The sequence below is a fragment of the Acomys minous genome (genome assembly GCF_964271855.1).
Source record: "Acomys minous genome assembly, chromosome: 16".
In the NCBI taxonomy this organism is placed as follows: domain Eukaryota; kingdom Metazoa; phylum Chordata; class Mammalia; order Rodentia; family Muridae; genus Acomys; species Acomys minous.
In genome coordinates this window covers 88,964,430-88,981,122 of record NC_140498.1, presented here as the reverse complement: position 1 = coordinate 88,981,122, position 16,693 = coordinate 88,964,430, and the positions used below count along the sequence as shown (strand labels likewise).

At 48.8% G+C, this 16,693-nt stretch overlaps 1 protein-coding gene across 1 annotated transcript in view; it reads left to right on the top strand.

Moving 5' to 3' along the window:
* The first annotated feature begins 414 nt into the window (after positions 1-414).
* The window catches only part of TBX5 (T-box transcription factor 5), an 86,589-nt gene continuing 70,310 nt past the window's right edge, over positions 415-16,693 (top strand). Inside the window, exon 1 of the mRNA XM_084761699.1 lies at positions 415-510. The gene's annotated coding sequence lies outside the window, so the exon portion shown is untranslated. The remainder of the gene's footprint in view (positions 511-16,693) is intronic.

Here is a 16,693-nt window from a genome sequence, read left to right as displayed (position 1 = left end):
TCCCGGTTAATTGAGAGGAAAAAATAATCCCTGGTCGATAAGGGAGAAGGCGGTGTACCTACTCAATATTGGTGGGTGTTACTACCTTCCCCCCCTCCCCCTCTGCCCCGCGCGCCACCAAAAATATTCCTTTGTAGGGACCTGCCTGAGCGCTATGGATTAACAACCTCGCCCTCACTCATCGCCCCCACGCCAGGCTAAGCTCCGAGGCCTGAGAAGGTGTGACTTCAGACTCGGGGTAAGGATGAGGTGGGGGCGGAATGCGGCGGTGTGTGAGGTGATTGTAACCAGAAAGGCCTGGCCAGGAATCTCGTCGCTGTCCTGAGCGCCGCTGGCAGGCAGCCGGTCCCCAGGAACTCGGACCGGCCCCAGCTGCCCCGGTAGGCCGGCAGCTGCGGTCTCTCCCGCTTATCGGCCTCAGCCGGCTTGATGAAGGGGTTCGAGTCCCGGTGCGCACTCGCCAATGCTTAGGCTCTGAACTCGGGCCAGCGTTTATCCCGCTACCACCAGGTAAGTCGTCGTCAGGTGGTTGGGGAGCCTTGGGGAACCCCAGTTAATCTGTTCCTTTCTTACTCACTCAGACAGGCAAAAGTCTGGTATTTTAGGGATACCCTAGGGCAGGGAGGTGGGAGCGAGAGCAATGTCAGGGATGGCGAAATGAGTACCAGCTCACTGGACTTCCTTAGGGTGAGAAGATGTCTCAGATTCAGAGAAAAAGGTGCTGGCCTGTGCACCGTTAGTGGTGAGGAAGGGTATGCGATGTGCGCGCACCTCACCTGTCAGGCGCTTACTTTTCTCAGCCGCCTACGCCGAAGTGATGTGAGATCCCCGTCTCACCAAGAAACTAGTGTGTCTATTGGGGTGGATGATACTATAAGGACCTGTCTGTGGCACGGCCGTGCATGACAAGAGCTTCGAACCTAATGCCAGAGGATTTGAGTTCACGATTTCCCCTCCTTACTACTGTGCGCTCCCAGGTGGGTGGGTTGCCTGAAGTCTCTGCTGCTGACCTCCTCGACTGGCAGAGAGGAAACATCAGAGAAAATAGATTGTCGTGAGCTTAATATGGTGAGGAATTGAGTAATCATTATAAAAATAGACCCTCATTTTGGGCAAGTAACTATTTTTTAAAGAAAACTTTGATGATTGTCTGGGAGAGACTGACAGGGTGCGTGAGTCCCAGGTAGGCTCCAACTGGTCGGGCTGGCTCTGAGCAGGTGTCCTGACATTTGGGAGGCCAGAGCTTGTGATGCTCCAGGGTTTCGCAGAAAGTTGCTAAAGGCCTCCAGCGAAGCCTCCGCATCCCATAAGAGGCTCTCAGTTGGACCAAGACTTCTGCCAGGTTCAGCCAGAGAGTAGTAGGCACTGCACTCCCTCACCTTAGCCCTGGGTCTGCATTCTGCTGTGCGCGTTGGGCCTCCCGCACAGAGTTCACTAAGGGCAGAAGGACACGGGAGCAGATGGGAGCAGATGCGCAGACAGACAGACGCCGCGGAGCCGGACAGTCTGCGCTCACAATCAAAGGAACTCTCCTCTCTCGCCCTCTCACCCTGCTCTGCAATCCGGGAAGCACCAGGCGGTCCTGACCAGTTTGACTGCTAGGACAGCCTTCTGGTTCTCTGGGGCTCTTTTCTGACATACTCAACATGCAGTGCTCAGAGTTTAAGCTCCATCTGTTTGCTTTAAACTGGATGACTTCACCTGCCCAGGACTCACAGGTTACCACAAAACACCCAAGTGCTTAGAATATTTTAAAATTTCATTTAAAATAAAAAAAAGCTCATTAAAAAAAAGCCATATGTAAAGAGGTTCGTTATGGACAGGGTACTGTTCCCTGGGCAATGCCAAGGCAGTCAGCCATCCATGACAAAGAGGTCACTCTTGTGTAACACACACACACACACACACACACACACACACACACACTCAAAAGTATCCTTTCCAAAAGTGTACCGAGAGCCTGGTGTCAGCTCCTTCTGTAATCCAACCGCTCCCAAGGCTAATGAAGAAAGATCTCAAGATGGAGACCAGCCTCCAAACACAAGCCTGAAGGGAAACCCTAAGAGCACAACCAAGGGTTCAAGCTCAGAAGGCCAGTCAGAGACTCAAAGTCTCCATGTCCCTTAGGCCTCTTGAGCAGATGTGTGCACTAACCCTCCTAGGAGCCTAAACCATGGCCCAAACTGCTTTATAGAGCCCTCTGGAGTGCTGGACCAAAGTGCCAGACTCAGCTGAAAGGTCAAAAGCTTGAGTGAGTGTCCAGCATCCACGTTTCTGAGGACTGGGGCCAGCCAGTGGGCCAGTTTGACAGTTTGCCTCACTCCGTGGGTTTCATGGAAATTGTGAGCTTTGTCTACAGGAACAAACCAACACAAGCAACTTTGAAACTAGTGAAGGTTCTTCGTGACAGTGTGTCTACACTTGGCACAAAGATCATACCTGATTTGGGGGATCAAGCTCTGGCTTCTTGTACACACACACACACACACACACACACACACACACAGAGAGAGAGACAGAGAGAGAGAGAGACAGAGAGAGAGACCTTGTGGGGCAGTTCCACACAGAGCCCATTTAAGTCCCTCCAACCTTTGCCTTGACTCTTGACCCAACCAAGTGTGGCCAGGGAAAAGTTCAAGCCCTCAGCAGAAGGAGTCCTTAACAGCACTGGCCCCCACCCCACCCCAAAACCCAGTCTCAGAGCCACTAGGTTTCTTCCCTTCTTTGGCTGGCTCCCACCCCCACCTTTCCGAGGTCAGCTATAAAAATAAACTATTTTTCCTTGTTAATAAATCTTTGCACTGTAACCCTCTTTAAAGATTTTCGCCCCCCCACCCACCCACCCAGGAAAATTCACTGCACCCAGAGCAAGCAAGCAGGGAGATTAATCTGGGAGCAGGATTTATGTGGCGCAGGCGCCCTCAAACAATTGCAGTTCTGAAGTGAAATGAGTTTGGGAAGGGGTGGGGGAAGGGAAGGGCCTCGGGAACCGCAAACACTTTTGTGTCGCTAAACAATGTGGAAACTCTTAAAGACCCTTTTCCATAGACTCTTGCGGCTTTGGTGCTTCCCTGTCAGCCTTCGAGAATGGGAGAGAGATATATTAACTGAAGACAGAATCTAAAATTACTTAGGGGTTTTAAACAGGCTTGTAGTGAGGGGCGGGGGGGGGGGGTGCAGATAAACTGTTTGTCCCTGTTTCCTCCTCTTGGTGTATTATTTCCAAGATATTTTACCCTCACCCCAAGTTTTTTCCTTGCACTCCCCTTCTTTTCTCTCTCTATTTGTTATGTTGTCTGGGGGGGGGGGCGGGGCGTGTAGTGGCCAAAGACTGGTGGGAACCAGATATCAGTCTTCCAAGGTCCTAGTTTGCTTCCTAACCAAGGGCAATTGTCTCTTGTGTGACAACTACGGCTAGTCGGCCATCACACCTGCCTCTGGTGTGGCCTTTCTGTGGTGTCTTTACCTTTCACTCAGGTTTCTTAGTAACATTAAAGATTCCAGCCTTTACACCCCAGTCTTCTGTGGAATTGTAGACAACTCCCTTTCTCCCAGGCCCCAGAGTAAGCTGGCCTGGGCACGGATGCCCCAGTGGCTGCCTATTTCCCAACCTTGGTGTAAATGTCTCTGTTGGTCCAGCTGCACTGTTTGGCTTCAGACACCTAACAAAGGAAGAGATGATGGAACTAAAGTGGCCTCCCTCTGCTGTCGGGAGGACAGGGAGCTTGGTGGCATTGGGGTCTTGCTTGCAGCAAGCATCCTGCTCCATAGCAACTGGAGCTAGGCAGTCATATTCACCTACTCCCAGCATGCACTAGTGCAGTTCCCGAAGGTGTGTATGTGTGTGTGTGTGTGTGTGTGTGTGTGTGTGTGTGTGTGTATGGTGCTGTGTGGTGTTGTGTGGTCAAGCTCAGAACCCTGAAGGTTTCAGAGATGTCAGATGTCCTTGGGAGTGAGTTGAGACACCTGGCAGGTACCAAAAGATTGACCTGGTAAACAAGGGAAGCCTCACATCAAGACCCATTCTTTGGTTATATAGTTTCAGGTCGTGCAAGGGCCTCTGCACACCCAGCGGTGACTGGGACAATTTTCTGCTACTGGGAATCCCCAAGGATTGGTGGGAGAGACCCAGGGTGCCTCTTCTGTGCCAGATTCTTGATTCTTGAGTGTGCAGTTCCTTAACATGTCTGTAGTCACAGCTGCAGGCTGGCTCCTGTCCCCAGGAGTCACACAAACCGCGTTGGGAAGAAAAGCAAAAACAAGCTAAATCGGGGTGGGGGTGGGGCTGGGGGTAGGGCTGGAGGTGAGGGTGGGGGGTTCTGTGGCCAGCCTCTGCTTTGCCAAGGCCGCTGTTGCCATCACTGGGAAGGCGCTCCGTAAAACATTTCTGAACGTGTCTGGGCCTGACTCCGAAGTGTGAGGCAATCCCTGTGGCCCATGCTGCAGACCGGACCCCTTGATGGAATGGGCAGTGTTCATCAGCGCCACTTACGTCACCGTGTAGGGTGCGCACCGCTGCATTTGCGCTCCCCAGACCCTACCCTCCAATGTGGGGACCCCGCTGAGCGCCCAGGGATTTGCTTCACGGGGACTTGGCTGAAACAAGGGACCACCATGGTGGACTGTTCCCAGCACCCTGTGGAAATTCCACCTTAAATCCGGCGTTGTTAGTTAATTAAACATTAATTAATTAAAACAAGGAAAAATTCAGCCAGCACCAGCTCCTTCAGAACGGCATAATCTGGCAGAACGGCATAATCTGGCAGCGAGGGCAGGACATTCCTTCCTCAGGTATCCCTTGAACTCCCACTCCAAATCCAACAATTATCTAGAAGTAGCGCTGAATATTCTAAATACTTTGGATTTGCCCCTCAGTGAAAATCTAATCTTATGGAGAACTGGGTCTAGATTCTGTCAAGTGTTTCCTTCCTTCAAGACCCCAAAAGTTCCGCTCTCTCTTGAAATTTCCAGTTACATTTGGACCCTCACCCGTCTAAATTTCCATCTTTGATCCTGAGCGGTGGCAGCCCTCATGGAGGGGGTGCCTTGGCCTCTTCTCAGAACTCTGCTGGATTTGGGGTGCATTGGTGGCCTGGGATAGAGATTCCCTCGCCTGCTGGGAGTTTCCCAAGTGGAAGTGCCCAGAGAGGCTCCCAAGATCCACAGGAGACTGTGGAATCAAAGCAAGTGCTGGGCCTTCCAGGCGCTGCTCTGTAAAATAAGCTTAGTTCTCCCAAGGACTCTATGGGTAGCTGATACTGTGAGGAACCTTCTCGGGTTTTGCAGCTGCCATCCACTAATGACAAGTCTAAGGCATACATTTTTGGCTGGAAAGGTTTAAAAAGCAGGGAAAAAAAAAAAGGAACTCCTTTGCCTGTGCTTAGCCATTGTAGGTACCTCAGACCAAATCTGAGAAATCTGCAGGAGTTGAACAAGGCCCTGTTAAGAGGGTTTTGTTCGCTCTTCCAGTTTAGGATAAGGTAGCATGCTCTTACTTCCAGGGATGTGATTTGTAACCTTGGTTTTTTTGGGGGGGGGGTGTTATTATATATCAGTGGTTTTCTCTTGGACTTTTGAATTTGTGACACAGACATAAAGTGAATTTGTTTGGTGAGTCCCCCCCCCCCACACACACACAAATTAGATACACGGACAGAAAAGCTGCAAGCAAAGCTTCAAGCATCTTCGGTAGGGACTGAAAATAACCCCACAGGGCTGGATCCTGGCCCTTTTTTCCCTGCTCACTGCTTTCCAGTGTAGACCTCTTGGAAGTGGGAGAACTGGCGGGAGGATTCCAAGTCTTCTCCCTGGGACCACTTTGAGATTGGTGGCTAGGTCAGTCACCCTCTGAGGGCACCAATGACCCTGACTTCTCGGGCTGGAGAGGGGATTAAGCAAGTGTCCTGTGGTTGCCCTTTAAGAGTACACAAAGGTAGGAGGTGGGGGAGGGGCGGGGTGATGGTGAAAGACTCAGCCCGGACTCTACTAGCCAGGGGAAGCTTGTGGCCCTCAAGCCACTACAGCCTGAACCACAGTTCTTGGTTGCAGAAGTTGTACTTATGAGCCCTTCCTCTTGAGAAAAGAGATTCAGGGCTTTACTGTACCCCAAAGACGCTCCTGACTCCCCAAAGCAGAATCCCTTACCCAGAACCTGTTGCTCAGCCACGGACCTGATTTAGACTTCCTAACTAATCAGATGGGGGGCTGTGGGGTCTGAACGCAACGCGAAACCTGGACCCTTGACCTGTTCCATGACTTTGGATAAACAATTTAACCCCGTGGTTCTCAACCTGTGGGTCGCGACCCCTGGGCAGCTGAAGGGTCCTTTTCATGGGGGGTCTCCTAAGACCATCGGAAAACGCAGATATTTCCGATTCATAACATTAGCAACATCACAGTTGTGAAGTAGCAAGGAAAATAATTTTGTGTTCAGGGTCACCACAACATGAGGAACTGGCCTTAAAGGGTCACAGCTTTAGGAAGGTTGAGAACTACCACTTTTTGGAACTCAGTTCTTATCCAGTGAAGGTGACTGGGCTTTTAGGAGAAGTCGAGTGGGAAGGCAGGAGAGGAAGGCTGGAGACCAGATGAGTCTTTTCCCTTAGAGTTGGGGAGACCTGTCCAGCCTGAGTTCCCAGCCAGAGAGTTGTAGAACAACGCATGCTGGCTCTTTCCTCCCAACCAGATGGTGAGAATGTAATAAAATAAATATATATTGCAAGGCTATTCCAGAGGCGGCGGTGTGTGGTATCGTCCCCTCTGGGCTGTGTGGGTGGATGCTTCCCTTTTTATTCCTAGGCTTGTCTCTGGGCTATGAGTTCAATTCCAAGCTCTGCTCCTGTTTCTAGCTGGGTGACTTTAGGAAAGAGCCTCCTCTTTCTATGCACAGCGTGAGAAATGAATACTGTCGCTTGTTCTTTTGTTGTGAGGCTTGAGGTCAAGTAAGCGAGTAGGTGCGTGGGTACATGGGCCAGGGAATGCTATATCGTCCCAGCACGTCGTAAGAAACACATAAGCACACCCTAACACAACACACAAATCCTAAAGGAAGGTAAACGCGGTGCGTATAATACCCGATATTACGACGTGTTATATTGTATTATAATTCTGGGCACACGTGCGCGCGCGCGGTGAGAGAGACTTGCGGTAGCCCGGACATGCTCTGACACTGTATTGCCCTTGGAGGGACGGGCGGTCTTGCGAGACCACTCTCTTCCCCAGCGCCTGCAGCTGGAGCTCTCCAGCGGCCGAGCTTTCTCTTTCTCCTGGGGGCGGTGGTTCGGCCTGGCTTCCCGTCTGTTAAAGCCACCGAGGGGAGGTATTTGGAGGCACGGAACGCTAGAGACTCCTGAAGGATCCTGCCACATTGGAGCAACTGCTCACAGCCAACGGGGCACAGAAGAGGCCGTAGGTCTTTGGGACAAGCGATTTAGAGCGGCTGGCTGACGCGGTGACAGCCAGAGAGAGTTGGTCTTAACCAAAGAAGAAGCTAGTGGAAGCAGACGATGGAGACCTAAAAGCAACGCTCTTCTACCCTTCCCTTTCCGTTCCGCGCGGAAGAACAGGGATGCTTCCCTCCCGCGGAACGCCCGTAGGCTTTGTTTGCTCTGGTTTACACTGGCTGAGCCAGTGCTGCGGACACACGAAGAAACCGGCAGAGGATAAACAACTTTGAGAGCAGTTTTAAACGCAGCTACCTGATTGCTAGCAGCGAGGAAGACGACCGAGTCCAGTGCACGCCGCAAGCGAGTTGCACACGGAGGGACTAGCAAACCCAGAGTAGGAGGCACGTGAGCACGGGATCATTCGCGCGCTGATCACCGTTGGCGCGTGCTGTTTGCACTTTCTGAGCCATGGATAATTCACATGAGATTGTCTGCGGACAGATTCGAGTTTGCGCTCAGGGATTTGCAAAGGTCTCATCGCTTTCCTACGGGAAGAGCGATAAAGGCGCCCATGCGGTTGTTGCGTCTGCATACTCCTACCCGCGAGGATCTAGGTTGTGAAAACCATGGGTCTCTACTAGGGAGCCTTCTCTAGTTTAAAAAAGAAAACTGTTCACTTTTGCTTTTTGCTGTTATTAGGGGCTAGGATGACTAGGATCTCTCTCTCTCTCTCTCTCTCTCTCTCTCTCTCTCTCTCTCTCTCTCTCTCTTTCTCTCTCTCTCTCTTTTACACACACACACACACACACACACACACACACACACACACACACACACACAGTTTTTCTTGCTAGAAAAGATAGCAGAAGCCAGGGCTACCAGGTCACCAGGTTACTGTGCTTTGAGCCCCGGGTGCGCTCTGAGCGGAGTATCCGTGGCGCAGCAGCCCAGTGTCCCTGGGCTATGGAGCCAGCTGGTTCTCAAAGGGACCGGTACCTAGGAGGGCTGTGATGCTGTGTTCGGTTTCTCCTTTTTTCTTGGCGATTTTCCACAAAGTTATTTGTAGCAGATAAGAAACTTCGGGAGACCCGGGGCCTCGGGGGATGAGGTGGGGGGTCCCTCTGCCAGGCCCCATGGGTTTTATGGCCTCGGACCTTAGCGGGCTGAATCACAGGCAGAATAAAAAAAATGTGTAAATTATAGATTTGCCTTATAAAACACAAACCCTAAATCCGGCGGCCAGAGAACATGACGGCTGTGGGGATTCTGTGCTGACCACGAATCAGCACAAAAGCTCCTGTGCGCCTGAGAAGCCTCCGAGCTCCGGTGCTGGGAAGTACAGGCCTGGAGCTTTGCCCGTAACCCGGTGGGCTAGGCAAAAAGAGGACTAAGTCGAGCACCTCAGCCTAGGATAAACAAAGATGCCCGCAGCCTCGGCCTCCCGCCTGCAGCCGGCCTTTTAGCTTCGGCTAGCTAATTACGTTTAATCGAAAATATCGTTTATAACGATAGCCAGGAGCAAAAAACGGCGTTTAAGAGGTCGGGTGTACGCGCCGCCTCCGATGCGGGGGTTCCCTGCAAAGAATTTCACAAACCTCGTTGCTCAGAATGCTTTTGTGATCACAGTTCTCTTTAGCCCTTTGGGAGCTTCTGATTTTCTTCTTGCTTCCAGATTTCTCTCTCTTTCTGTTCTCTTTTCCTACTCTCGCCCTCACCCCACCTCTGTTTTCTTTCTCACCTTCCTTCTTTTTTTTCTCTCTCTCTCTCCCTGTTCTTTCTCTTCCCAGTTTATGCTCATTTTTCCTTCTTCCTCCTATATACATATTTTACTTTGAATTTCTCTAGTACTGGAAATTGAACCCGAGGCTTCACGAACGCCAGGCATTTCTGTACTACTGAGCTACCTCCCAACTGGCATTCTCTGGTTTTTTCCCCCTTTCTTTCCTAGTTGGTGGTAGTTCAAGCACACTTCCTCTGCATTATCTTTTTTATTTTTTTAACCTTCCTTACAGTATTTATTTTATGCTTCCTTTTCTTGAACCACATGCCACCCCCCCAACCCTCTCTTTCCACTCTACTGTCTGGTCTCCACTTTCTGTCCCAGAATGTGCAGAAGTTGAGCTTCAACATTATTATTATTATTATTATTATTATTATTATTATTATTATTATTATTATTATTATTATTATTACAAACTAGACTAGAAACAGATCTCATTGGCCTGGCAAAATTTGAAAGAGGAGAGAGAAGGCTTTGACAGCTCTATCAATGGGTCTCACTCTGGGTTACTGCCATTCTCCCCAGGACAGGAATACAGGAGATACAGGAGGGGGGGGGAAGTTGACTAAGGCTCCCCGCTTTCCACAGTCAACATGGTTGTCCATTTGGAAGCCAGGAAGCTGCGTTATCAGCTGCGGTCCACCTTATGTGTTATCGCCCGAGTGCATAACAGCATCCTTGGATACCATCTATCTGCTTGAGTCCTATATTTGAGTGAGCAGACATTTCAAGGCCAACAAACCACTTAGGAATGGGCTCCTTCTGAGACCACCTAGTTCCCTTCCTGGATGACAGATTTCTGTAATTTTTTTTTCTGCCGTTGAGCCAAGGGTCTCCCCTTCTCAACAGCTGTTCATCTATTGTCATATTTATTAGGCAAATATAAACCCATAAATACACATGAATGAAAAGCTCCACGGGTCCGTAATGCATTGCTCGGGGGGTTGCCGACATTCATTCTCCATCAGCCTCACTCCTTTAAATTTTGACAAAGAGTGTGGCAATGCCAAGCTACTGGCCTTTCCCCTACGTGATGAGAATATTAACATTTGACCATTGTGCCCCCCAGGAGTAGCCTCCCCACTCCCATCCACCTTTCCTAACCTTTTCTTTTAACCGGAGGCCATTTTTTTTCCCCCAGTGCTCTAGTCACAGCCAGCAGTTCAGAGGACACTAGGAGAAAATGCAAGCACGTCTGACGCAGGGTGATTCCTAAATCCCCTCCCCCAAGCACAGAAGCTTCTTGGGGGACCCGAGGGACCCTGTGCTTCCAGAGACGGAGGGGCACTAGGTGCTCCTGTATATGACCATCCAAGGGGGGGGGGCAATTTAAGGAGAGAATTCCTAGTAGCAGCCCCACGGCTCCTTTCCAGGCTTCCTGGAAAGGCTCTTGACCACAAGACTCTGAGCCCTGTTTCAGCTCATGGTCATGTAGCTCTTTTGAAGACTGGTGTTGAGGATATTTGAAATTCACGAGCAGCACCGTTGAGGGCGTGTGATTCTAGGTAATGGCTGCAGCCACCATGGGGGGCGGGGGGAGGGCAGTAGGGTCCAGCCACCCAGACCAGGCGTGCAGGAGCTTTCTGAACCAGACTCCTAATCCAAGGTGTTTATCCTGCTGTGGCCTCTCACTTGTGAATGACTCTTGCATGAGAATGTTCCTCACCAGTCACAGTTTGGAAAGGTCTTGCTGGCAATTAACAAGAGGCTGACTATGCTAATTATGTAAATTAGGCAGTGGTATATTATCGTGCAGATGGGAGAACATCTAGGAAATTTCTCAACTGGAGGATGTAGCTGCAAAGAGTGAAAGACGATTGGATGGAAAGCAAGTGGCAGAATGGTTTGGGATAGCATGAAGTGGGGTGTGTGTGTGTGTGTGTGTGTGTGTGTGTGTGTGTGTGTATTGTGATGGAGACCTCCAAGAAGATGTTCAAGACAAACAGCCACTGTGATGATCACCTCTAAATGAAGGGAATTTTGTATTTGGAAGAGTGCTTTCCTTGTTTGCTTCATGCTTGTCTTACCTACACTGTAAGTAATTGCAATTGATTTTCTTTAGTCTTTTTTTTTTCCCCCTTCGAGACAGGGTTTCTCTGTGTAGTCTTGGCTGTCCTGGACTTGCTTCGTAGACTAAGCTGGCCACAAACTCACAGAGATCCTCCTGCCTCTGTCTCTCTGAGTGTTGGGATTACAAGAGAGGATCACCACTTATGATTTTTTTTTCTTAATAGGAGGAAATGGCAGCTGACCTCTTGGCCTTTCCTTGGCTGCCCTTGTATCTCCACCTTCTGTTCTTTGCCCCTCTCCCTTTCAAAATAATAGTCACAGACTCAGGAACACTCATCATGTGTCCAGGTGTGTCAGTCGCTTTAAAGACAACTCAGCCATCCTCATTGGACACCCATAAGATAGATGTCCTTAGCCCCATTTTACAGGTGTGCATACAGAGGGCAGGTCTTCTGACCATGTTCACATACTTAAGATGCTTTGGGGGCTCAAATTATCTGTTTAACCAAGTAATTACAAGCAGTCTCCTTTACAGCGGTGTGCTCTCCTTTGCTTCTTTTCCCTCCACATCCCCAGCCCCTCAGCCAGCCATTAATTTCCACCCCATCTCCCACCACTCACAACTGAAGCAATGAAAATAAAATTCTGGAAACAGCAGAGCCCAGACCGACATGGGCCAATAGAAAGCGAAACGCAAAAAGGTGCGAGAGACACAGTGGTCTGAAAAGTGGGCTTGATGAAGCCAGCTAAAGTCAGACGCGTCCTTCCCTCAACTGTTCACAGGAAGCCCTCCTGTGGACCTCACAGGTCCCCAGTCCTGTCCCTTTCTTCGGCTTCTCCAGCAGTCCCCATAAATCCTGGCAGGTCTTCCTTCCCAGAGCCTGTGCTAAACCCTGATTGGGGTGAAAGAGTTTGGCTTGGAAAACTTCTTGCTTCAGATCCGGATGTGGAGCCAAGATTCCTGCAGGGAGCCCCAGAGGCACAGGCTTCGCAGCAGCTCTCACCAAATTTCCTCTTATCTAAGGATTTCGCTTCTGCAGGTGATGCCTTCAAACTTCAAATGCATTCCTCTGCTGCCTCAGCAATGCCTCAGGAAAGCACTAGCAATTGCTGTTTTTAGCAGAGGGAAACAAACAGCTCAAGGCACTGAGCATCCCAGATGCCCAGCGTGCATTAGACACTTCTGTATTTCTCTACCACAGAAATTAAGTGGTGTATCATGATGTTCTAGCCCAGCTGCTTACTCCCACTCCCCAGTTTCCTTCTTCCAAAGTCATTCCTTTGATAGCTCCTTTTGGGTACATTTTCCAGATCTAAGCAGGGGGTAACCTCATCTTCTGGGAACCTCCCGAGCCTTCAGATTCATCGTGCAGCCCACTGTGTGAGTACCAAGGGGCTGCACCACACCACCAGTCGTTAGTTTTGTGATCCCGAGGGAAGGCTTCAACCCCTCTGCCTTGGCTTTCTTATCTGTAAAATGGCCTTTCTTTCTTTCTTTCTTGGTACCCACCTTAAAGTTTTCCTTTGAAGATTAGATACAACAAAAGGTGTGCCAAGCAGCCAGGGTTTTTATCCAGCCAGGCTCCTTAGCTTCTCTAACTGTATGTTGCCCTTTCAGCCTCCCTGATATGAAATGGGTGCCAATGTTTTTGGAAAATAACCAAAAGAGCAGTCTTCCTTCATCCGCAGAGATGTCTTAGAATGTGCACTGTTGGAAATGGCTGAGGTTGCTGCTCTCTCACCCTGCCGACCTTCAGAGAGGTTGGGGCTGGTGCCCTACTGAGCCATAACCCCAAATTCCCACTAGCACTCCCACTTGGCTATCTTGTGCAGTGGGGGTGGGGGAGTAAGGGGAGCTAGGAGGGTGAGGGGGTTGGGGGGTAAACTTCAATATAGAAGGAAGAGGTGGAGGGGCAGCTCAGCAGGCACTGGTTCACATCCCAGCACCCACAGGGCAGATCCCAACTGTCTGGAACCCCAGTTCTAGGGGATCTAATGACTTCTTTTGGACTTCCTGGGTGCCAGGCACTGGTGTACATAAAAGATAAGATTAAATAAATACTGTACACTTTGTTTTTAAAGAAAAGAAGTTTACCTTGGGCTTGAGAATGTGTGTGGTCACATTTAAAAAGTTGATGCTATTTGCTGCTCCATGAACTATAATCACTTGGCTTTTGAAAATAGTTTTTGGACATAGAAGTGCATTCCGAGGGGTGGGGCTTGGGGGAGCTGGAGAGATGTCTCAGTGGTTAAGAGCACTGGCTGCTCTTCCAGAGGACCAGGGTTCAATTCCCAGCATCCACATGACAGCTCACAACTGTGTGTAACCCCAGTTCCAGGGGATCTGACACCCCCACACAGACATACACACAGGCAAAACACCAATGCACATAAAATATGCTTCTTGTAGCAACACTGACACAAGCTCTGCAGGCTCTTTTCTTTAGGACTAAAAGATGTTTAAATATGGAAAAATACACAGATTCACATACCTACGTTCTCATATCCAGAAACACACACACAAAAAAAGCACAAAGTACGTGTATGTTCAAATGTGTTTGTTTTTTGACATTTATTTATTTATGTATGTATTTAGTGTGTGTGTGTGTGTGTGTGTGTGTGTGTGTGTGAGAGAGAGAGAGAGAGAGAGAGAGAGAGAGAGAGAGAGAGAGAGAGAGAGAGAGAGAGATCTCCTACATGTGAAAGTCAGAAAACAGCTATTGGAAGTTTGTCCTCTCCTTCTACCATTTCTACTATGGGTTGGGGGTGGGGGCTGAAGATTTGAACTCAGGTTACTGGGCTTGACAAGTGCCTTTATCCCCAAGACATCTCTCTAGCCTTAAGTCTGGTTTTTTTTGTTTTGTTTTGGTTTGGTTTTTGGCTTTTTCTTTTAATAATAAACACAATGAGGTAGGAGTAAGCAGCCTAAGGTCTCTCTCTCTCTGCTGATGGACTCTGAGATAGCCCTCCTTTTTTTAAACTAGTCCTACATGTGACGCAGAGAACGACATTGTTGCATTTCAAGTGCCCATGGCTATTTTGTATGCAAGGATTTGCTTTTGCGTGTACCTCAAAATAGGGAATTGATATGCTGTGATTTATGCACATTTCAGAGGTGGCTGTATTTTCATAGAGCATTTCTTTTTTTTTTTTTTTTTTTGCTTTAAAAATTATATGTAATTGGTGTGTGTGTGTGTGTGTGTGTGTGTGTGTGTGTGTGTGTGTGTGTAGGTCAAAGGACAGCTCTCAGAGCTCTTTCTTTCTTTCTTTTTTCTTTCTTTCTTTCTTTCTTTCTTTCTTTCTTTCTTTCTTTCTTCCTACCATGTGGGTCCCAAGGATTGAACTCAGACTGTCAGGCTTGGTGGCAAGCATCCTTACTGGCTGAGGCTTCGCGCAGGCTCCTTCAGTGTAGTTTCAGTGCCAGTGTTTCCATGTGTTTCCTTGGGCAGACCCCACCTTGCTGGGTCTAGGTGTTTTCCCTGGCAGAATGGGAACATGCGGGCTAAAGCTGGTCAGGAGGGGGCTTTGCCCTGAGCTCTTCTGTGTAGTCTGGAGAGAGGCCATTTCTGCTGTGACCGTGTGAACCAGCCCTAGTCAAGAATAAAACACCCAGCACTGAAAACAAGAACGAAACACCCCAATCTTTTGTACTGAAATGAGCAATTCTTAGCTACTGTCTATTTCACAGACTAAAAATAAGCAGGAGGCTCATTGGTTATTTTCATGTCAATGCTCCAGTCAACTCAGAGGAAGTAAAAAGGAATAGAAACGTAGGGCTGGAGTGACATCATGAAGTGACAGCATGAAGTGATTGAGGAAAAAAATACCAATAGTTTCTTGTCTTACAAAAGCAATCCGTTAGGAAGAAACACACACCGACATGGCTGGAGGTGAGAGTCAGGGTAAATTTGTTCTGAATTACTAAATAGAAAAGACTGTGGGATCAGTGGCTGGTGGTGTGGTTCAGTGGTCAAGCCCATGCCTCATGTGATCATAGTCCCGGATTTCATCCCTAGCACAGATAATAAGATAATAAAAATAAAATTAAAATTGATGCTCAAGGTAATCTTTTCTGTATGTTAAGTTTCACCAGACAGGCAGCTGTTCTGTTCCTCTTGCAGATATGCCCGGAGCAGCTCAGAGGGATTTATCTTAACCTTTGAAACCAGTTTACTTGAGATGGGGGCAGGGGACAGACTCCACTAGTGTTAATGGGATTTTATTCCTGGATGTGCCAACTTCTGGGGGTGCAAAGCCCTGAAAATTGGAAGGCTTTGTTCTCATCCATAAACGGATGTGGTCGCAGAAAGACAGAAATGAAGAAAAGAAACACAATACGGAAAGTTGTTTTGCAAACAGCTGGCCCCAACTTGGGATGCAATTAGTTGTTTTCTGAGTAGTTTGCTCGGATCGGTTCAGTGTTGTTGTTGTTGTTGGGTTTTTTTTCCCTCTATGTCTATTGGCCACTACTTCCAAGATAGTAAAACCCCAACTAGCTATGTTTAAATTTTCTTTAATCAGTTATCAGCTACATTCAGCTTCTTTTTATGTCAAAAATAGCTTGCTGGTAGCTCCAGTCAAGCCAACTGGCTTCTCTTCAAACTGGTTTGTCTGAGGCTGGGACTCCACAGGAAATGCTCAGCTCTTACTCCTCGATGGGACCCCATTGAAGTCAGCTGGAGCCGGGCCATTTTCTTGCACTAATAAAGCCCCCAGAATCCACGCTGAAGACCTGATGAAAGATGCTGGCTGCTTTTCGGTGGCAAAGGAACAATACAACATGTACCGGGGGAAGGGAGGGGGTGGGGAGACCCATTCCACCCGGTGATTCAAACCTGCTTCCAGACAAGTCCTAAGGGTAGAATGGCTGCTTTGCATTTCCAGACTTGTAGGGATGAGGATAATAGTGATGGGGGGGCGGGGCTGGGGAGGAGGCAGGGAGGTGAATGACAAAATAAGGAGAATGACAAAAGCGAGGAGAGAGGGCAAATTTTTTGCTATAAATGATAAAAGTGCACACTAGGCACAAGTGTAATTCCATTGTTCCTGTGATCGCCTCTTTTATTTCCCTTCATTTGGTTTGTGAGGGACAGACGTCTCTGTATGTAGTCAAGGCTGCCCTCAAATATGAGACCTTCCTGCCTCAGCCTCCTGAGTGCCGGGATGGCAGAGAGGCACCACCATCCCAGACTCTATTACTAACTTTAGGTGGAGGTTAAATAAAGGGGAGGGGCTTGGAAGATGCCCAATGGTTTAGAGCACGTACGGCTTTTGTAGAGGACCTGTGCTTGGTTCCCAGCACCTACATGGGATGGCTCATGTCTCCCTATAATCCCAGTTTCAGGAGACATGACGCACATACATGCACTCAGGCACACAGGCATGCACATATAACATAAGTAGATGGCTTTTTTTATAATTTTTACAGCATGAGGTGTGTGGGTGTCAAGGTGACCCAAGACACACTGTGATGGGTTTTATGAGAATTTATGTACATTTATATGTCAGAGAAACCACT